Source organism: Silene latifolia, chromosome 9, assembly GCF_048544455.1.
Source record: "Silene latifolia isolate original U9 population chromosome 9, ASM4854445v1, whole genome shotgun sequence".
NCBI classification, from domain to species: Eukaryota; Viridiplantae; Streptophyta; class Magnoliopsida; order Caryophyllales; family Caryophyllaceae; genus Silene; species Silene latifolia.
This window is the reverse complement of record NC_133534.1, coordinates 160,861,875-160,884,838: the sequence shown is the minus strand read 5'-3', so window position 1 is coordinate 160,884,838 and position 22,964 is coordinate 160,861,875.

Here is a 22,964-nt window from a genome sequence, read left to right as displayed (position 1 = left end):
TTTTCTAGCTTTAAAACTTTAACAAGTTCAACTTACCATTTTGGTAAAAAGCAAATGCACAAATCTAGAGGATTTAACCATAGAGATTAGTGACTTAAATTTTCAGATTTGTTTTCAAACTTTGATGATTCAAATGTTAAAACTTTGATAATATGAAATTTTTAAAGATTTTAACACAAACTGTTCGTATAAAAGTTCCTCCATACGGTAGTATCAGAAACCACAGTGCAGTACGTTGTTGCATGGTTTTGCAGCCACTTGACGTAAATGAGAATGTTACACTTACTCTTACTTCTTTCGACTAAGGCTAAGAACATATCATTGTCTTTACTTCTTGTTGACTTCATCTTGGTCATGTTAAGGCTTCTTGAGAGTCCATTTGATTGCTTCAATCATTAAGCATTTGTAATCGTTTACAACATTTGACTAAGGCTAAGGGATTTCTTGTCATAACTTCATCTTGATCATTCTCGAACCATCTTTGGAAATTCATTGAGTGCTTCAAATGCTAAACATTATAACTAAGAAGCAAACAATTAAATAACAATGAAACTTGGCATCATAAACCAAGTGTGTTCTAACACATTCCTTACAACTTTCAGTCTTTGTCATTATAAATAGAGAGTTGTGGTTTACTTATGCAAACTAGGATTATAGTTTAATAACAAGTACTTTTAGCATGACGACTTAATCTTTTGAAACTTGTGCTTTTTTTAGATTTAATTTGACAACTTATTGAAATAAGTTAAAAATTCAAGGCTTTGAGATAAAAAAAAATTGTTTGGGTTGGAGCAATTCTTACCAGTGTAAGATCGACGTTTGTAGGTGAACTGAATGATCAAGGCATTCGTCTCGTGCATTAGGGGCAGTAGTGGGAGAGTATATTGTTGGTGAAGATGCGAGTTACAGAGTTGACTCATTTGCCAGATTATATATAAGTAAAAATGGTTGATTTAGGAGTCAAGCCTTAGACCTCAATGAAATATAGTAACTTCCCAACCATTGAGCCACCTATCTTTATTGTTCATGCAACTATGTAAGTACTAGTATATAATATATCTTTTAATAAGACAAATCAATGATCATTAATTTAAAAGTACATTTATTTCATTCAAAATAGAATACAGAGTATCATTTACTATATAAAAAAAACTAGTCAAACCAATTATTTTTCCATTGACTTTATACAATATTAGAAAAAATATCCAAAATAGAAAAAAAAATTAACATGGAATGAAATGTATTGAATTTTTTTTATTGTGCCTCCCTTAGACTAAATTCCTGCGTCCATCCCTGAACATGAACTATAAAAATAAACTAAACTAAGTTAAAACCGTGTAAAAAAAAATCAAGACCGAGCCCAAAATTAGCAAAGAAAATATACCTTTTTTTTCTCCAAATTTTCTCTGTTTTTTACCTCATAACTTTGCCCTTTCATATTATCAATCTACTACTTCCTCCATTCAACTCCACTCGACCACTTTACTTTTTCACGTTTGCCAACGCGTATTTTACGTGGTAAATATCGTTAACTACATATTTGCAAAAATTATAAAAGTTAGATATTTTTAATGTACTCGTAAAAACGAATCAAACAAGATTTCACAAGCATATATTTTCACTTATGTACTGAGAGAAAATTGTAATTGAATACTCATTTGTGAATAGTGTACAAAATAGAAAGTGGTAGAGTGGAGTTGAATGAAAGAAGTATTCACTTGTATTTTTGAATAAAGAATACAACGTACAAGCAAAAAAACATAAACTCTCTATTTTATTTACTTCTATTATTTAACCTCGTTCAAACAAATATAATTAGCTATTTTATAAAAGAGGCTTTTTCGAGTGATTCTAAAATGTCCACATCATCAAAAATCAATTTAGGTAAGTATCATAAATAATATTTTTTGATATAAAAAAAAAGTAAAAAATCTTTTCATTATTATAATATATATTTCCTAAATTATATTCAAGTGATTTTCTAATTTTTATAAAAAAAACTTTTTACATTTCATTTGAAGAAAAAAGTATCGTTAAAAAAATTAGGGTTATTTAACATGAATACTCTAAACTATTGACCTCATTCTCAAAATACTCTAAACCTTAATTTAACTAAGAATAAACTATGCAATTAACCCCCTCTTCTCAGATTATACTCGGATAACCGGCTACCTGCTTAGTAAGTCACTGACCTTATCATCCTTAAAAACACACCATGACACCCTGCCATTATCACCAACAAATCACGAGCACCATAACCGCCACCGTCCACCCACAACTACTTACACGCAAATCACAGACCGTCCAGACCCAAATCTCGACCTTCATAATGACACCACCGACGACCTCCCAAAACCCAAATTAATATTTACCCCCAAATTGATTTGGGGATCTAGAGTTTTAGAAATTGATCTCAACTGATCTGTTGGTGGAGAGGTACAGAAGAACGACAAAGAAGAAGGACTATTGAAGGATGCACGAGGTTGCGGCGGTCGAAGAAGGGTGATTGTTGGAGGACTGTTGAAAATTGATGTTTTTGATTGTATTTCTAAGTGAGTCCCATGGGTAACTTGTTGAAATTGCTTGATATAATACTCGAATTCACAAGCTCAAAAGCAAAATTAATGAATCTGAGCATTGGACAACCAACTAAGTTAGGCTAATGCCTAATTACAAGAATTTTATTTATTGTTGATTTGTGCGCAACTGAGTTACATTGTGAAGGTGAAGAATGTGGTCGGCGCCTGAAGATGGTGACGAAATGCGGGTGGCAGCGGTGAATGATCGATGAGAATGCTGTAAATAAGGATTTGTATGTGGTGGTTGGGAGGGTGATGTCAAGGTCATAATGGGACCTAGGAGGGTGATCTAAGGGTGATAATGTGACCCATTTAACCTTTTAACCCGATTTTACCGGTTAAAAATGAACCAAGTATAATACAGGAAGAAGTGCTTGTTAGTATGTTCTATTATGAGTTAAATCGAAGTTCATAGTATTTTGAGAAGGGGTGTAATAGTTTGGAGTATTTATGTTAAATAATCCAAAAAATTATGAAAATAGTATAATTAGATTTGTGGTAAAAAACTGCTATCACTAAAGTATAGATTTCATATTATTTGCACATATTAAAGATGATTTACTTCTTAGTATTTTATATATTCCACGTTGAACATATATAAATAATAAAATTGTTCCACATCAAAAGATTAGCATAAGGTAAGATCCTATGATTATAAATAAAAGACATCCTTGGAATTTATTTATCAACCCAAAATGTTTTGAGACTCTCAAGTATTGTCTTAGAGAATTCTTAAGAGTTTGTATCATTATCTTCACAATATGATATAAAAAAAATGTGGAGAATGTTTTAATTATTATAATAATATTTTCTATATTAAAATTGGTTATAATGTTTTAATTATTCAATTTAATGAGAATGAGAATATAAAAATGAGTTAGGTATGATTTCATTACAATGGGACCAACTCACTAAATATTAGTTAAACAATTAAGCGGACAACAGTTGAAGAAATCCAAGTATAGCAAAGAGCTCATGGTTTAGCTACCATCTTAGCTCTAGGAACTGCCAACACACTCATAATAAAATGCTACAAAAACATTTTTTCCTAAAAGACCCATAGGCCATAACGGCTTATAAAGTCGTAATACCAAATTTATTTGTATTTTATTATCACAAATTTTATTTGAGACGGAATTATCCGTCTTCAATCTTTTTTTGTTTAAATAGGTACTTAAATTAAAAGAGTTACAAACAAAGTTCATACATCAATTAAGGGGGAGTAAGAGACCTGATTTCAAAGAACAAATCATTATTAAATCGAGTTCGATGTCGAATTAGGTGCGAAAAATATAATGTACTTCTTAGTATGTCTAATGTCACACATTGAAAAATAATGTAGATGTGGTGAACATACTACGTATAAATAGTAGAAAAGGTGGGGTCATCCCATTATAAATAGTAGAATTGTCTCACATCGAAAGATTAACATAAGATGTGCTGATCCTATTATTATAAATAGTATAATTGTATCACATCGAAAGATTAACATAATGTGGGGGTGATTTTATGATTATAAATATGAGTCATCCTTAGAGCTTAAATATGAACCCAAAATCTTTTGAGTCTCTTAAGTATTGTTTAAGATAGTTCTTATAAGAGTTTGTATTATTAACTCCACAATAGTGAAATTTACTTGCATTATACTTTTGATTGTGGTGGTTTTACAATTATATAATTATATATAGTTATATTATATCTTTTTCTACTCAAATTTAGTAGTTTAATAATAAGTTATTTATTTTTTTATTTTTAACCTGAATTTTTAAATAACACATACATCAGTAGTATACTTGTTATATAAGAGACTTTAAAAGTAACGTTACATAATGTTATTTTTTCATGTTAATTTTTCAAGTTTTTACATTTTTTTAATCTAGAGAGTTCAGCCCTTAAAAACTACTTAATATTTATAAGAAAAAAATGTTAATTTTATACGTAAAAAAAACTTTGGACTTTATATAAGATTAGTTTGTTAGCAATAAGATAAAATTGCACAACTGTTACCTATATACGTACGAAAAACTTTAGACTCTAAATAAGATTAGTTTGTTAGTATTTGCTCATTATTAATCTGATTGGAGGTTGAACGTACGAATATTAACATATGGTATTTGCTCATATTATTAAATATAACTACTATTATATAATGAATAGCAATTGTCCGTATTTCGGTATTCGGGTTGGATGTCGAGCTAGGTGTGAAAAAGATGGTTTATTTCTTAGTATGTTACTTGTCCCACATTGAAAAATAATGGAGTTGTTGTGAATATACTACGTATAAATAGTAGAATTGTCCCATTGAAAGATTAGCATAAGGTCGGGTGATCTTATGATTATAAATAGAAGTCATCCTTGAAACTTGGGAATCAACCCAAAATCTTTTGAGTCACTTAACTATTGTGAAAGAGAGCTCTTAAGAGTTTTATTATTAACGGTTAAAATTAAAATTTAACAAACTATGATTTTGTTGTCACTCAATTGTATGTTTGCTTATAGTGGCCAAAAACATAGATGTTTTTATCTTTTACGCCTTTATGGTGGAATGATAGCAATAAGATATTCATAGGAGTATATGATACCGTCGTTTAGTATCAAAATTTAAATTTATAAAACCGAACTAAACTAACAGAAGCTAGTGGTAGTACGGGTCGAACCACAGAGAGACAAGGTTAATTATGTTTGCTAATTTTTAATCTATTGAAATAACAATTAAAAGGGGGGTTTTGATTTTGGTTTGAAACTAAATGGCAAGTGAAATAAAATGCTGTAAAAAGATGAAAACAATAATAGAGAAATAGCTAGGACGATCGGTTCACTACAGTTTCGACGGCATTAATCTAAAGTAGGTCTGAAATGAGTACGGTATTCGGGTAAATGACAGGCCCTCACGGTCCACTATCAACAGGAAACACCCTTTCGGTCTGAATTCCCTCCCTAAATCACACTAACTAACTTTCGTTCTGGTCAGTGTAGCTAAGTCTGCAACTTCTATCTCCTTTCGGTCTCAAGAAATTCCTATTGCCTTTCGGTCTCAAGGGTAGACTAATTATCATAGTTTTCTAGGTCTATTCTATTCTAATCTCTCGATCTAGGTCTAGAATTCCCAAGTCAATTAACAATTCTCCTTTTGGTCTCCTCATTAAATATAGCAATTAAATAACTATGATAAAGAAATTACCGACCTAAACAATCCTACAACATCCTAAGCCGTCTACACCATAGATCCCCTCACATCCTAGCGAAGGAAATCTAGCTACTCATATTGATAATTGAAAAAAACAATAAGATGCGTATAAACTAAATAAGAAGACATAGTAATTGAATTGAATAAATAAAAAGACATAAAACAAATTAACTAAAAGCAATAACTAATAACAACAATTAAACAAGAAAGCAGAAGAGTAATTATTGAAAGATTAAGAGTAGAAATTACAAATAAAATTGGAGGAAGAAGAAGCAACGAAGAGCCGTTCCAAGCAGCCTCCAAAACAAAACATAAAACTGAAAACTGAGTAAAGGAATGATAATCCCCCCTTTAGGTTTTAGAAGTCTCTCCTATATATAATAAGAGATTATTATTTCCTAAATAAATAAAAGATAAGACTAATCACTAAGTCTCGCACAAACAAATCTCGCTGCAGCATAAACTGGTCGATAGACCACAAGACCCAGTCGATCGACTTGAGCATAGCTGAACAGTAGCTTCTGGAACTCGCGCTCTGGTCGATCGACCAAGTAGGTCAGTCGATCGACCAAGGGTGCTGTACAGTAGTGCATTCTGACGAATTCTGCAGCGCGCAACGATCTTAAAAGAGCTGCCATTTCTTCGTTACTTGGTCAAATAAGGCGTTCTATACGGCGTTGGAAAGCTAAGAGGATAAGCTTTCACCTCCAATTGGAATCACTCGATTATCTGCTCTAGAACTAGAGATATAGCCATCTGAATCAGCCTACAATGTCGAGAAGCATTTCTTTGCTCGTTAAACTCGTACGCACCCATGCTTTTGCTATCTTCAGGCCTTGAAATGCATTCTAAACTTCAAGTCCGAGTCAAATATTCATGTCCTTCCTAAGCTTAGCTTTCGGGGTCAAGATTTGGTTCATTTTCTGCTCAATCCCGCAATAATCTGCAATATTACATAGAAATACGAGAGTAGACAGAAATAGGGGAAATAGTAGAATAAACTACATATAATAGACATAAAATGCGTGGAAATAAAGATGTAAAACATCATATTATAGACACGCATCAAACTTCCCCAAACCAAACCTTTGCTTGTCCCCAAGCAAACTAATGCAACTAATATGAACTAAATAGAAAGGAGCAAACATGGACAAGCTGAAAACCGTCTACTTAAACCAATTTAATGCACACAGAATCAACTACTAACAGTGCAATGTCAAGCAAACGAATTTATACATATTTCAAAAAGATGTTGAACTTTCGACCTTGCAAGACTTTCAAAATCGGACTCTCACGGGTCGCTCAATCACACAATACAGCACAAGGTGAGTAAATTATGTAAGGATAGAAAGAAGTAAATTTGTAATGACGCTCACCTAACTACGACCTATAAGAACATGCCTGCAGTATAACATAAAAGTGATCTCTACGACCGTACATATGCATTCCAACCAAACAAATGACCATGACACATGCCGAGGTATATACGGGATATGTGAGGTAACGGGTAAGAAGGGGCTAAAACGATTTGGATACGTGGAGTTAATAGGCCGAGCTAGCAACAACGGGATCCAAATAATACGCACTTTCCAACTTCAAACTTAACGTGAACGATACAAAACAGTGCCAAATTGATGCACAAAACTCACAATCTCCAACAAACTTCAACTCCCCAAAAGATATAATAACAACATGGGAGTAAAAATCGCCATATAAAGAAATTCCAATTCATGCGATTTTTCAATTCTGCAGAGCCTGGTCGACCGACCAGAGGGTGAGGTCGATCGACTGAATATCGAACTGGTTTTCATTTTTTCGTAATCTGTTTTTTTTTTTTTTCTTTTTCAATTTTTTTCTTTCTTTCTTCCCTTTCAACATTTCACCACTCATCTCACATAGAGCAATATAACCAAAATGCAATAAAAACATTCCCAAAACCACAAGTACTAGCTCGGATAAGATAGGCTAATTTCAGTATGTAGCTAATGGGACAAGAAGGCAATTATGGCTATGTGGGGCTTATGGGTAAAATGAGAAAAGGAGACCTCTCCCACATGTGTCAACTAACCACAAACCGAATGCATACAGGCACTAAGCAGATCAAATTCATGTTTATGCAAATTAATGTAACATGTCTTATAAGGAGTACTACTCACATTCCTACATGAAATCGGTCATGAATGTCACCGATTTATTAAGCTCTAATCCTTAGAAAGATTTTTGTAGTTTGCCAAAATTTTCAAGTCAAGTCTACTAGTTCAACAAATTTTGAAACGAAATTCGAGATATTGCGAAAACTTTTGCTAGAAGACGTGATAAAGTGCAAGGCTTAAGCAAATAACAGTTTCAGCAATGAAATACTCTAATCGGACTCAACCTAAGATGCAAAAGAAACGTGAATTTTTTTGAATTTTATGACATTTTTTTGAATTTTTATGAATTTTTGTATATATAAGAAATAAGTACAATGCAAACAGAAATGTATAAACATGAATGCAAAACAAATGCAAATGCATACTCAAGTGTGCATTACCCTCCCCAAACCAATTCGGACAATGTCCTCATTGGACCAACTACTACCTAACAGCAAACAACAGCAGCAGCATAAAAGGTGGGACAAATGCAAACCGAAGATGCAAACTAAACTAAAGAGAGGAAATGAAATGGAGCAGGAAACTTACAAAATGTATCCTCCCCAAACCAGCCGTGAAACGGGGGAAAGAAAAGCAATCGTGATACAGCAGGGATCACGAGCATACATCGTCGCGGCAACAGCAGGGGCCACAACAGAATAGGTGCACTAGCAGTGAATCGCGTCAATCTAATTCTGCAAACAACTTGAGTTCTTATAAGTAATCAAACAATAAAGCAAACCTCCCCAAACCAATTCCCGACAAAAGGGAATTGCAATAAATCAATTAGAAATAGGGAGGAAGAACTCAAATTAACTACCCAACAAAACATAATTAAACCAAAACAAAAGCAGCGGAAGTTGGTTTAATTAAAACTTGAAAAAAATATTTGGGTAAACAAATTGGTAATTTTAATTGCAAAAATTTGTAAAACTCAGGTAAAGGACGTAGCATGTAAAAAATTAAAAACAAAGGAAATAAGGAGGAGAAATAAACGAGAGAGAAAAGGAGAAAAACTCCCTCCATCTCGAATTGCACATCGGCAAGAACTCGATCAAGAATCAGCAGGGCTCGATCGTGGCAACCTCCATGGAATGATTTCCTATCCTCTATCAACTCCATATTACCTGAAAATTTCACAAATATGCAAAATACAAAAATACCAAACCAAAACTTGTCCAAAGTCAACTCAAATAAACTAAACTAAAGCTAAAACTAGTCGTCCTAATAAAGGCAATAAATATTTCAACAAAAATCGAAATTACAAAATAATTACAAGCCGAATAGCACTACGGCTCAATAACACGCTACCCCAAAGCAGGGCACTTGACCAAAAGAGGTCCTTTCAGCAGTATGGACCGCTACTCTAGGCTTCCAGACAACCGGCCTAATCGGAGGAAGAGTATCCGGTGTCGCATAAGCAATGACACGCTTCTTCACTTTGCCCGGCCTATCTCTCTCAGCAGCTTGCTCAAATTCCGTCTCACTAGTATCACCCGGATCTCCTATGCCCTCTCTGCCATGACCTGCAGCAACAGAATTAACAGCATGGTCCTCCAATTTGCTCCCAAGCTGGGGCGGAGGTGTCAATACAGCAGAAAATAACTCAGTACTAGCAATAGGAGGGTCCGTAGGAGGATCAATAGAGGATATGGCGTCACAAGGTTTGACTTGCATCGGTTTTGGCAGCTTATTTTGAAGATGGGCAGTGCCCGTCGCAGTGAACGCTACTACATGATGATCCTCTATGTGTCGTTTACGGGATAAAATATCTTTCATAAACTTCATATAGGACGGTACCTGGGTAATTAAATCAGTGAAAGGAACGGTTACCTCAAGACCTTTGACGATCTCCATAAATTTACCGAACTGAAGCTCCAACTTTGCATTCTCCAAACGCTCCGGATACGGGACTGCAACACTGGCCGTAGGATCAGCAACCTTCGGCTTCCGTAAATTTAAAACCTCCGTCAAATCATCTATAAGTATAGAATCATGCAAATTAGTTGACGGATTTGCGTTCTGTGCTGGAGACCCGGTCGATCGACTGATAGGAGTGGTCGATCGACCAATCTGGCTGGGTGTGAACAGTTTCTGATCAGAAATTTCTTCGTCAGGAGTCTCAGTCGATCGACTGACAGTGTTGGTCGATCGACTGATGGTGCTGGGTATGAATAGTTTCTGGTCAGAAACTTTTTTATCTGATGCTTCAGTCGATCGACTGACAATGTTGGTCGATCGACCAGAAGTACTGGCAATTGAGCTCGTTTTTGCACCAGAATTTAAACGAGCTTCTTCATCATTTCCCGAGTCTTCCTTTGGCTCGTCGGGGCTTTCATAAGAGAGGCCGCTCCTGAGATTAATGGCATTTAACGTTTCAATCGGCCCTTCGCATTTGTTTGAAGAATTGGCGACTTGCTTAGCCTCTATATTCTCCAACTGCTTGACAAAATTCTTTGTAGATTCAATTCCAGCTGCTTCTAATTTCGCGACTTGAACCAAAAGACCTCGGACCATTTCTCTCAATTCCTCGGTCTCATCTGAGTTATGAACAGGAATTTCAATTTTTTCCTTGGAAGCTTCAGAAGTCTCGAGCTTTTCGAGCCGGGCTGTAATAGAAGCTATGATTGTCACAACGGCACTCATTTCATCTCTTTGTTTTGGCGAGTTCCCACGCGAATTTCCATTTTCAGCTCTATGAACCGCCATCTCCTCAATAGTGTTCCAACCCTTATCATAAGCTACATTATTTCGAAATCTACCATTTGCAGCCGAATCAAGGATGACTCTGTAGTCATCATACAAAGAATTATAAAATTGGTCGCAAAGGTACCACTCCTCAAAACCGTGGTGAGGAACAGATCGAACCAACTTCTTAAAACGGGCCCATGCTTCATGAAATTCCTCATCAGGTCCTTGCTGGAAATTTGAAATTTGAGCTCTCAAAGCATTGGTTTTCGCAGGCGGAATATACTGTTTGCAGAAAGCCAAGGCCAGAGATGTCCAGTCTGTAACTCTAGCTACTACCTTATCAAGGTAGCGATACCACTGACGCGCAGAGTCTTTCAAAGAGTAAAGAAACATTTTCTCCTTAACTTCATCTTGTGTCACTCCAGCCGGTACGGGTATGGAACAGCAATAATCCGTAAATAACTCCATATGCTCCCAAGGATCCTCATCTGGTAGACCAGCAAACTGATTTCGCTCCACCAATTCGATATAGGAAGGACGAATTTCAAAGGGGGGAGTAAATCCTTTGGGAAGGTCGTGTACTGTCGGCTGAAGATTATCAGATATAGTAGGCATGATTGCAATAGAACTGAGAGTACTCAAGCCTTCCTCTCAAAATCTTACTTCTAACTCTGCAAAAGCAACACTAGAAGCAAAAGTAAGCAACGGTCTCAAGGAACCAAAGTTCCTTGAGACAAGAAAAATAAATTAAAAATAAAGCAAACAAAATTATACCGTCTCCCCGGCAACGGCGCCAAAATTTGATACCGTCGTTTAGTATCAAAATTTAAATTTATAAAACCGAACTAAACTAACAGAAGCTAGTGGTAGTACGGGTCGAACCACAGAGAGACAAGGTTAATTATGTTTGCTAATTTTTAATCTATTGAAATAACAATTAAAAGGGGGGTTTTGATTTTGGTTTGAAACTAAATGGCAAGTGAAATAAAATGCTGTAAAAAGATGAAAACAATAATAGAGAAATAGCTAGGACGATCGGTTCACTACAGTTTCGACGGCATTAATCTAAAGTAGGTCTGAAATGAGTACGGTATTCGGGTAAATGACAGGCCCTCACGGTCCACTATCAACAGGAAACACCCTTTCGGTCTGAATTCCCTCCCTAAATCACACTAACTAACTTTCGTTCTGGTCAGTGTAGCTAAGTCTGCAACTTCTATCTCCTTTCGGTCTCAAGAAATTCCTATTGCCTTTCGGTCTCAAGGGTAGACTAATTATCATAGTTTTCTAGGTCTATTCTATTCTAATCTCTCGATCTAGGTCTAGAATTCCCAAGTCAATTAACAATTCTCCTTTTGGTCTCCTCATTAAATATAGCAATTAAATAACTATGATAAAGAAATTACCGACCTAAACAATCCTACAACATCCTAAGCCATCTACACCATAGATCCCCTCACATCCTAGCGAAGGAAATCTAGCTACTCATATTGATAATTGAAAAAAACAATAAGATGCGTATAAACTAAATAAGAAGACATAGTAATTGAATTGAATAAATAAAAAGACATAAAACAAATTAACTAAAAGCAATAACTAATAACAACAATTAAACAAGAAAGCAAAAGAGTAATTATTGAAAGATTAAGAGTAGAAATTACAAATAAAATTGGAGGAAGAAGAAGCAACGAAGAGCCGTTCCAAGCAGCCTCCAAAACAAAACATAAAACTGAAAACTGAGTAAAGGAATGATAATCCCCCCTTTAGGTTTTAGAAGTCTCTCCTATATATAATAAGAGATTATTATTTCCTAAATAAATAAAAGATAAGACTAATCACTAAGTCTCGCACAAACAAATCTCGCAAAGATAAACGGTCGATAGACCACAAGACCCAGTCGATCGACTGAGCATAGCTGAACAGTAGCTTCTGGAACTCGCGCTCTGGTCGATCGACCAAGTAGGTCAGTCGATCGACCAAGGGTGTTGTACAGTAGTGCATTCTGACGAATTCTGCAGCGCGCAACGATCTTAAAAGAGCTGCCATTTCTTCGTTACTTGGTCAAATAAGGCGTTCTATACGGCGTTGGAAAGCTAAGAGGATAAGCTTTCACCTCCAATTGGAATCACTCGATTATCTGCTCTAGAACTCGAGATATAGCCATCTGAAGCAGCCTGCAATGTCGAGAAGCATTTCTTTGCTCGTTAAACTCGTACGCACCCATGCTTTTGCTATCTTCAGGCCTTGAAATGCATTCTAAACTTCAAGTCCGAGTCAAATATTCATGTCCTTCCTAAGCTTAGCTTTCGGGGTCAAGATTTGGTTCATTTTCTGCTCAATCCCGCAATAATCTGCAATATTACATAGAAATACGAGAGTAGACAGAAATAGGGGAAATAGTAGAATAAACTACATATAATAGACATAAAATGCGTGGAAATAAAGATGTAAAACATCATATTATAGACACGCATCAGTATACATTAGAAGTACTTTGTGAAAGAAAGAACATAAAAATGAACATTGTATATAATTAATTAGAAGATTAATTATTATTATTATTATGTAAGACGGTCTTATTAATTGAATAAAAAAATTTGAAATGACTAATTTAAAATCATGACATTTGTAAGTAAATTGTCCATATTTGAAGGGTAGTTATATGGTTCAAACAAAATATATACTCCCTCCGTCCCATTCAATTGTTTACATTTGCTTTATTCCCCTCACAAAATACAGCAAATGTATACTATTCATTATTTTCACACCTGTCTTTATATTATCAGAAAGGTTATCAAAGCGTGTAATACTCCGTATTTATGAGTCTTTGGGTACTCTATCGAGTAGGCTTTACTCTGTCGAGTAAGGGTGAGTTGCGTTTTAAAATAGTTTCTGACCTGTTGGGTACTCGATAGAGTAACTAGGATACTCGATCGAGTAAGGGGGCACTCGATCGAGTACCTTAGCTACTCGATCGAGTAGCCGGTTTACGGAGAGTTATTTCTCGGGTTTTGTTAATTATGCGATTAGGTATATAATCTTTTCTGTCATTGTTCTTAAACACTTTTCAAAACCTAATTTACTGTCAAGAGAGAAAGCAAAGTACGGTCTTTATCTTAATCGCATTGTTAGCAAATCCCGGAGTTTGGAAAGTCGGTTTTCATCGTTGGTTATACCGTTGAGATCCTTGCATCGAGGGTAAGATCTATGTACCCTTTTTGTTGTCTTTCCTTTAAGTTGGTTAAACCCTAATATAGGGTTTGGGGGTTTTTGAGTAGTTTGTGATTTGGTAGCATTTGTATGTTGTATGATAGGAGGAGGTTTCGTAGAAGAAGCTTTTTGATACAGCTGTAGAGACCGTCTGATAGTTGTGCTTTCCAGGTAGGATTTCCTACTCAGTATTAGTCCCATAATGGGATGATTGTTGATGTGTTGTGGTTGATTGAATAATATAGTAATTGTATTGTGACGGTTTGTTGATTGTTGATTGTTTGTCTCTGGTTCTCGAGGCGTGTCCTCGGCTGAGTGGGGTCACTTGCGGGAGTAGCTTCACGCCCTAGTTTCGCCCTTCGTGGAACCCGCCACGGAAGGGAATGTGCACATTAATGGACAGGGTTATCGCTCAATATGAGGAGCGGGGATTTGGTGGGTACGGTTGCGGTCCCCCATCGGCGTGGTCGGGTCCAAAGTGGACGATCGGTGATTGAGATTGTTGGGATTGGTGTGATTGTGTGTGTGTGTGTGACGGTTAAGCTGTCTGTTTATTTTATTGTTGATATATTGAGTTGTGTGATTAGTACTGACCCCGTTTAAATGTTTTAAAAACTGTGGTGATCCATTCGGGGGTGGTGAGCAGTTATTGAGCAGGTATGATATGACGCGTATGGGATAGCTGGGATGAGTCATCACGTGGCAGTTAGAAGTCTTCCGCTGTGTCAGACAATGTTTTATAGCTTTGATAGTTTTAGCAGTAGACCGTCTGAGAATCTTGTATTTCTTTTTGTCAGTTTGGAATTGCTGTGTAATCACTTAAAACTTTATTTACTTTTAAAGTTGTTTCGTTATTGTCTTATGAATATCATGCCTCGGGTAACCGAGATGGTCATGTCTTCATACCTGAGTGGTTCTAGTAAGGCACTTGGAGTATGGGGGTGTTACAAATGGTATCAGAGAGACGATCCTGAAACCTGTAACCAATGAATTTAATGAATATAGGGAGTCAATTAAAATGAACCCGGGGTAAAGGTTGTAGGAGCTAATGCAAAGGCTTGGGAGACGTCCTAAAGTCTCGAACTCGCCCTACAATTTTGAACCGGTCACCATGGGATATGAGTCGGGATCGCTATGTGTTTATCTTGTGAATTGTGTACCTATATGGTGATGTGTGGCATGAATCGGTGGATGTATGTATGTGGAGAATGGAGAATGTGTAGAAAAGATGGTGATGATGTGATTTCGTAAGCTATTGATTGAAAGCATGATAGTTGGTTTACAATGTTGTTTTGAATTGTAGGAAAAGTATATGAGAATGATGAATGATGTGGTAGAAAAAGGAAGTAGTTCATATGTGATAATATGTGATGAATGATGATGTTGCAGGATGGATGATTCATAATGTGGCATAATAATAACATGTGCATAGGAATGTTGTGTCGTATACGTATATTTGTTTTGCATAAGGTTGCATGATAAGTTTATGTACTTGTCCACTATTGTTCATGTGTATATGTGGTAAGAAGTGTGTAGCTGTAATGAATGAATTGGTTGGAAGAGATTAAGTAAGTAATTGCATAAAAATATGAAATTCATGTGTGGAACATGTTTATGTAGGTAATGGATTTTAATAATATGGCAATGTTTGTAACATGTGAATAGGGGATTTTATGTTGTATATTATGTTATTGTTTACGTAAAGTTATAAAATAAAAGCATGTGGTAAATCGTGATTGACAAGTAAAATAATCTATGTGCACGATTAATGTTGTTGCTTGGCTTTTGAAAATAGTAACATATGATTATGAATACTGGTTTTATGAGTTTTGGACTAGTTTTGTTTGCTTGGTTGTTGTTTAAGTTGTTTGGAAGTAAAATCAAGTAGTTGTGTTTTTTTTTCGATTATAAAGAGGTTGTCTTTAAACTGTTATAACTTTAGATGCATAAATGATTTTGATGTGATTCCAATTGGAGGTGATAGCTTGTCCTTTTACGATTCTAACGATAGGTCACACGCCCAAAACGACCAAGTAATGAGTGAGTTATGACTGTTTTACGAAAACTGGTCAGTGCTGAGAATTGGGGTACTCGATCGAGTAGCCTTGGTACTCGATCAAGTAAGGGGGAACTCGATCGAGTACGTTAGTTACTCGATCGAGTATCCCTGGTGAATTGTTTTACGGGCTTCTGATCTTCACCTACTCGATCGAGTGGCTGGTACTCGATCTAGTGACCCCTGTTTTGGGTCATATGCTTATCTTTTGACATTCGTTGCATATTATGTTTAATTCAAAGTTGTTATTTTACTTCTTTATGCATTGTTTTACATGTAAGTTGGTCTTGATACGTAAGTTACCCAATCTTTGGGGTGATGAGTGGCACCTTATGGTGAGTATGAGTTTGGTGGGAGGAGATGAGCTATATGTGGTTGCGCTGAGAAGTGGAAAAAGAAAAAGAATATTGATGAGCTAATTGAGGCATGGTGCAAGTTTTGGTGAGACGTGGTGAGTGATTTATTCGCGAAATTGAGTGATGTAAAAGTAAGTGAAAGCGGGTAAGGGATGATGTGGGTCTAAGGACCGTGAAAATGAAAAGATTGAAAGGAAGGTTTGGATAGTGGCAACTTGAGATGTGTAAAGAATTATAGAGTGAGATGGTTAGGAGTCGTGTGGGTCAAGAATATATGTAGTGAAAGTTCGTTTTAAAGGGGTTGAGAAGAGTGGTATATAGTGAACTTTATAGAGACATGTTGCGAGATGGATTTGTAGACAGTGAGTGAGTTTGGGAGATTTGGTTTATTAAGAGGTGAAACTACGTGTGATTTCTTTGGACATTTAACGGCATGAAATAAAGTTGTTTAAACAGTGAACATTGATTTTATGGATAGGTTAGTGACAAGTGTGAGCGATAGCATAATAAGAGAAGATCCATGGTAAGAAAGAGTGAGATGATATCGACATGAAATAATGGGATTTGAGCTTTGGCGGAATGAGAAGGTAACCGGAGCACTAAAGAATTAGATAGAAGTAATAAGAAGTTGAGCTATTAAATGGTATTGTTGAATGTGAAGAGAAAAGAAGAGTAAAAAGTAAGCTAAGGAAAATTTTCACCGGAGTTATGTGATATAAAGGTAAGGAATCATCGAAATGTGTGATATTATCATGAGGATGTTAGTTAATGGTTGTATGGGAGCTTCAGGACAACATGATTAATAATGAGTTTCGAGGAATTAAGGGAGTAAGAGTTGGTGGAGTATTTACACGATATGAGATTTTTGGTGGAAAGTTAGATGACGATACAATTAAGGATAGTATTGGGAATAATGTTCAGGTAATTTGTTGATGGGTTTGATGTTCTTTATTTGGGGATGTTAACCAAAGATAGGAGAAAAACCGTGTTGTTTTGATATGAGTGTAAGAGGTTTGATATACGAGCGGTGGTGGTATTGTGGTGTTGTCACTAGTGGTTAAGGGTGATGATAGATAAGAAAGATAGCAGTCCTAGAGAGGTTGATTTTACAAAGGCCGAATTGATATGTATGGTTGTAAGGGAGTATAAGATGTGGTTATATGAGGCGAGCGCTAGTGGTTGAATATTAATGGTATGGCATGAGGTGATGGTTATACGAATGGGAAAATATGTTATGAAGGGCATATGAGTTAAGCTCGGGCGACAGGTAACCTTTATCGAGTGGTAACTTACGTGATCAGGATTGACTAGTTGGATGTGATTATGGGTCTATGATGTGTATAAATGTTTGTGTGAGGTTCTGACCTCACGAGAAGCGGTATGGTGTGATAGTTATAAAGATGTTATATGAATGTTTGTGATATATGTAGGGTACGACAATCTGATGGAATGAGGCTAAAAAGGTAATAATTTGATTGATTTGGCATGGCTAGTTATAATTTTATGTGTATTGATAACACATGCGTATTCCGTGTAATGGTAGAGATGATGTTCATGAGGTGCTTATCTGTTTATCCATATAATATGTTGCGTTGTGATTTAATAAAGTGGATTTGAGTAAGTTTTTCTTGTCTGAGAAGTTATGCTGAGTCAGTGTTTATGGGTTTGAGTAAGTTGTGATGTCTATCGGTGCGGTTGTGGTGCCTCGGGTGGTGATTCGGGCACGGTACTTCGTGTTGTGATGCGGGTATTTTCGCACTGCGGTGCGGTTGTTGGTGACGGTGTTGCGATGCCGTCACCGGTTGTGGTGGAGTAGGCGGGATGATTATGATACGAGTTTTCGAAAGTGCATACCAGTTATACATAGATTGTTGTTTTGTTTGCTGTTGTTCTTTGTGAGTTTTGGTTGAACATGTAGGCTGTTGTTTTGTTTGTTGATGTTTCTTACCAGTTTCAACTTGGGTGTGAGGGTAGAGTATGATATAGGAGAAAGTTGTGTATGTTTTGTTCTTGTGATGGTATAGTGATTTTCTGTTGATAGGGCACAGTTGTAAGAGGTTGTACAGAACATTTGACCTTGTTGTAGATGAGACATCGGTGCACACAGTCATGGCAAGTGATTCGTAGAACATGTGTGGTAGTGATCTGAAAGCTGCAGGTGGTTTTAGTCTTTCGTTGGGCCAGTGAGGGAAGGGTGTTTGGATTTAGTATTTTGTTAAGTCATGTATGAGTTTTGCAGTGATGAAAGAAAAGAACTTGAGGATCTTGTGTGAGTGTATGTAACACGTGTGGATCGTGAGTTATGCTTTTGGCGATAGAAGTTTTATATAGTCTATATAGAGAGGTATGTCATGTTGCGGTAATGTGGAAGAGTTGGAGTATTGGTTATGCTAAGGGTTTTGCGGTATTAGTTAGATGGAGTGCAGAGTGAATTGAAGTATGAGAACTGTTTAAGTAAGAAAGCCTTGGAAATAGGAACGGTTATAGAAATGAGGTTATAGGGGGTTATCTTTGACATGTGGTGGTGATGAGGATGATGAGATGATTTAACTAAGGATTTAGTATTAGTGAGTTACGAGGACGTAACATTTGTCTTAAGAGGAGTAGGATGCGATAAAAAGTGAGTTTCATGGTTGTGCATGTTGTAAAATAATTGTAAGTAGAGTGTTAGCATAGCGTAAAGGAGGGATTTGTTTTGTGGTTGATGTTGTTAAAAGGCCATGGCCGTGCTTGTAGTAGTGTGATGTTTAGGAGTTCGAGAGTTTTGATAGTGGCATGATGATGTTTATGAGTGTAAGTAAACTTCGAGGACGAAGTTCTTTTTAAGGGTGGTAGAATGTGACATTCCGTTTGATGTTATGGGTATTTTGATATTGGATTGGCTCTGGATGATGTATTACGGAGCTAGTTGGTAGTGTATGGAGTTAGTGTTGAGAGAGATATAATGGAGTCGATACGATATCGTGAGCCATGTTGTGGAGGTAGGAATAGTTAGTGGAGTTGGTGTTACGAGTTCATGTTTGGGTTGGAGTTTTGTTTCGAGTTCTTAGTCACGTTGTTGTGTCTTGATCGAGTTGGTATGTTTGTTTTTGAGTATGGGTTGAACTTCGAGGACGAAGTTCTTTTTAAGGAGGGAAGACTGTAATACTCCGTATTTATGAGTCTTTGGGTACTCTATCGAGTAGGCCTTACTCTGTCGAGTAAGGGTGAGTTGCGTTTTAAAATAGTTTCTGACCTGTTGGGTACTCGATAGAGTAACTAGGATACTCGATCGAATAAGGGGGCACTCGATCGAGTACCTTAGCTACTCGATCGAGTAGCCGGTTTACGGGGAGTTATTTCTCGGGTTTTGTTAATTATGCGATTAGGTATATAATCTTTTCCGTCATTGTTCTTAATCACTTTTCAAAACCTAATTTACTGTCAAGAGAGAAAGCAAAGTACGTTCTTCATCTTAATCGTATTGTTAGCAAATCCCGGAGTTTGGAAGGTCGGATTTCATCGTTGGTTATACCGTAGAGATCCTTGCGTCGAGGGTAAGATCTATGTACCTGATGGGGCATATTCTGCACCCGCTGACCAAGTCAACACATTGAGCAAGGTCAAAGATATCCACAGCAAGTCAACGACTTAGACAGCCTAACCGACGCAGCCTGTCGGCCTGTCTCTTGGGTCTCGGCCACGGCAACTAGCCAGCCGGGGCACATATCCGCGAACTCATATCCAAGACCCCTCGGCGGCGAGTCAACAGAGCCCGCCGGCCTGCCATGGGTCCCTCGGCCGAGGGCAGGTCAGTCTTTCCACCTGCTAGCCACTTGGCCACTACGTGACAAAAGGTGAAAGTCTATAAATACTCCTCAACCCTCATTGAGGAAAGGATCCACAATCTAACCTAAGAATCACTATTCATCTGGTAATATCTTCCTTATCTCTCTACAATATATACTTCGCCAAGTAACAACAACTTATCCCTTTAAGTTTACTGACTTGAGCGTCGGAGTGAGTTCGCTCGGTCCAAAGCCGAGCCCTCAGTTTGTTCATTGTTCCAGGAGACCGCGAGGGGGATTCAACCAAAGACGTCATTCTACAAGCACGGGTGGTAACAAATAACTGCTCTAGAATTACACCCGGAATAATTGGCGCCGTCTGTGGGAAAAGATACTAGAAGCTAGGTACATTCATTCCCAAACAAAAAAAAAAACAAAAACCCACCCAAAAAGCTAAGAAGATGTCAAAACAGCAAGAGGTATTCGTGACTGACGAAACCGAATTCTACCATGCGGATACCGTCCATAATTCTGGAGTTGCGCAGTCCTCCACCGGCCGGGTAATTCAACCGGAGTACGGGATGCCAATAATACCAGATATGCCGCTGCCCGCCGACCAGGTCACCATCATGGGACACGTGGTTGATGCAGCAAAACTGAAGCAACTCCTGGACCTAATTAGTAGTACGCCGACTCACACTGTCACACCGACAAGAGCGGCGGAACCCGTCCAGGAGACCATGGCCCAGAATGTGACTCCAAGAGACTTGAACGGAGCACTGGAAGAAGGTGGCCCTGTCAAGACGCCGGGGGAGCCCAAAGTGCTAGTGGTAGACCTGAGTCCTTCCCGCACTCGCGGGAGGACGGTGTCGCTGCAGCACCGACGAGGCATTCCCCAGAGGAGTGGAAGAAGTCCGACTTACCAGAGTCGGAGAAGAAGCCCGACTCACCAGAGTCGGGGAAGAAGCCCGACTCACCAGAGTCGGAGAAGAAGCCCTTCCCGCCACGGGGAGAGGAGCCGGACTAGAAATGCGAGGAGTCGATCGCCGCGTGTCGTTCGACACGTGGTCAGACAGCCCCTCAGCACCTACGTCTTATAGACCCCGGTGCCGACTAAGCTAAAGTTGCCACCCATAGCATACAAAGGAGAAGGCGACCCAACCGACCACGTCGAAGCTTACAAGTCTCACATGTCGGTATGGGAGCAACCCGATGAGGTTTGGTGCCGAGTCTTCCGAACGACACTGCATGGGATGGCACAAAGTTGGTACAAGGGGCTACCCGACGGGTCGGTATACTGTTACGCCGACCTAAAGGACACATTCCTAGCCCAAAGTATTCTTGCAACAAGAGGAGGGCCGTGGAGACCTCGGACCTCCCGACTATCGACGAGGAGGGAGGCGAGTCTCTCCGGTTATGTGAAGAGGTTCGACGCCAAGGTCCAGCAGATTCGTGAGTGAGCAATGAACCGGGCAGCCTTCGCGGCGATGAAAGGCCTCCCGAGAGGAGACCTAAAAATGAGCTCATCAAGTGCGGCGGCCTGAACCTAGACTCCGCCCGGAAGATGGCCGATCGGCCATAAAGGTGGAAGACTACCACAAGACTGGGTTGGCTCTCGGCGAGGCCGGCACTCGAAAATAAGAGCCGCCGGGAGGACAACCCGGATGAAATACGCCGTGACGATAATAGGTCACGGTCGACAGTCCACGAGAAAATGAACTCGGCGGGCGCCGGGGAGTTCAGAACGAACCGCCGAAGCGGTACAATGATCACACCCCCGGTCGTGTCCGCCGCCGAGGTCTTCGCCCGAGCAAGAACGAGGGTCGAAGTGGGAAAGGCCTCCGGTGCCGAGGAGTGACGGTGACACGACCCAAGATCGTGAGTACCATGGCCACACCGGCCACTTAACTGACAACTGCCGGCATCTGAAGAATGCCATCGAAGAGCTGATCCGGAAGGGGTGCCTCGAAAAATATGTCGCCAAAGGCCAAAAGATTGATGCCGGCGGCTCGAATAAGAAATCCGTCTTTGAACGGATAGGAGTAATCCATGTTGTCATCGGGGGCAACGAGAACGGTGGGTCCGCTCATGGGCACAAACGGCACCTGAACGAGCTGTATCAGGCCATCAACTTTGTACCCAAAACGGCGGTCCCCGCTTCCAACACCCCCGACGTGACTATTGGAAAGAAGGACTACGAGGGAGTCATCGCCCCTCACAGCGACCCGCTTGTAGTCCACTTGGACATATCCAACCACCTGGTCAAGAGGTGCCTGATTGACACAGGCGCCTACACGAACATCATGTTTAGAGAGTGCTTTCTCAACCTCGGTTTGAAGGTTGAAGACTTGAGCCCCTGCACCAATCCGTTGTACAGTTTTTCCGGGGCCGGCCTGGTACCCCTGGGGTCAATCAGGCTGCCGGTGATGTTCGGCGAGGGGAATGCGGCTAAAAATGTCCTGTCTGAGTTCGTGGTCATTGACGGCTCGTCCTCCTACAACGTCCTCATAGGCCGAGTCACTCTGAGCAAGGCCGACGCAGTGATGTCTATCCGGGCCCTGACACTAATGTATGTCTCGGACCGGGGGGAAGCGCACAAGCTCGTCTCCAAGGACGAGAAGGACGAGGTGGTCAACGTCCAGATATCCGCCAGAGGGTGCAAAATGCAATCCCTCAAAGTGGCAAAGAAGACAGAGAAGGGGAAGAGCCCATCCTTGCAACAGGATGCAACTGTCGGCATGGTCGAGGGAGCCGAGACTGAAGAGGTGGAAATTGACCAAGGGCGCACCGTAACTATCGGTGTCAACCTGGAACCAAAATTCAGGGCTGCTCTCCTAGACCTGCTGAGGAAGAACAAAGACGTCTTCGCCTACTCAGCGGCCGAGATGCCAGGCGTAAGCCAGGAGGTAATTGTTCACAAGCTGAACGTACTCCCCACCGCTCGCCCTGTCAAGCAAAGGATGAGGAACTCCTCAGCCGAGAAGGA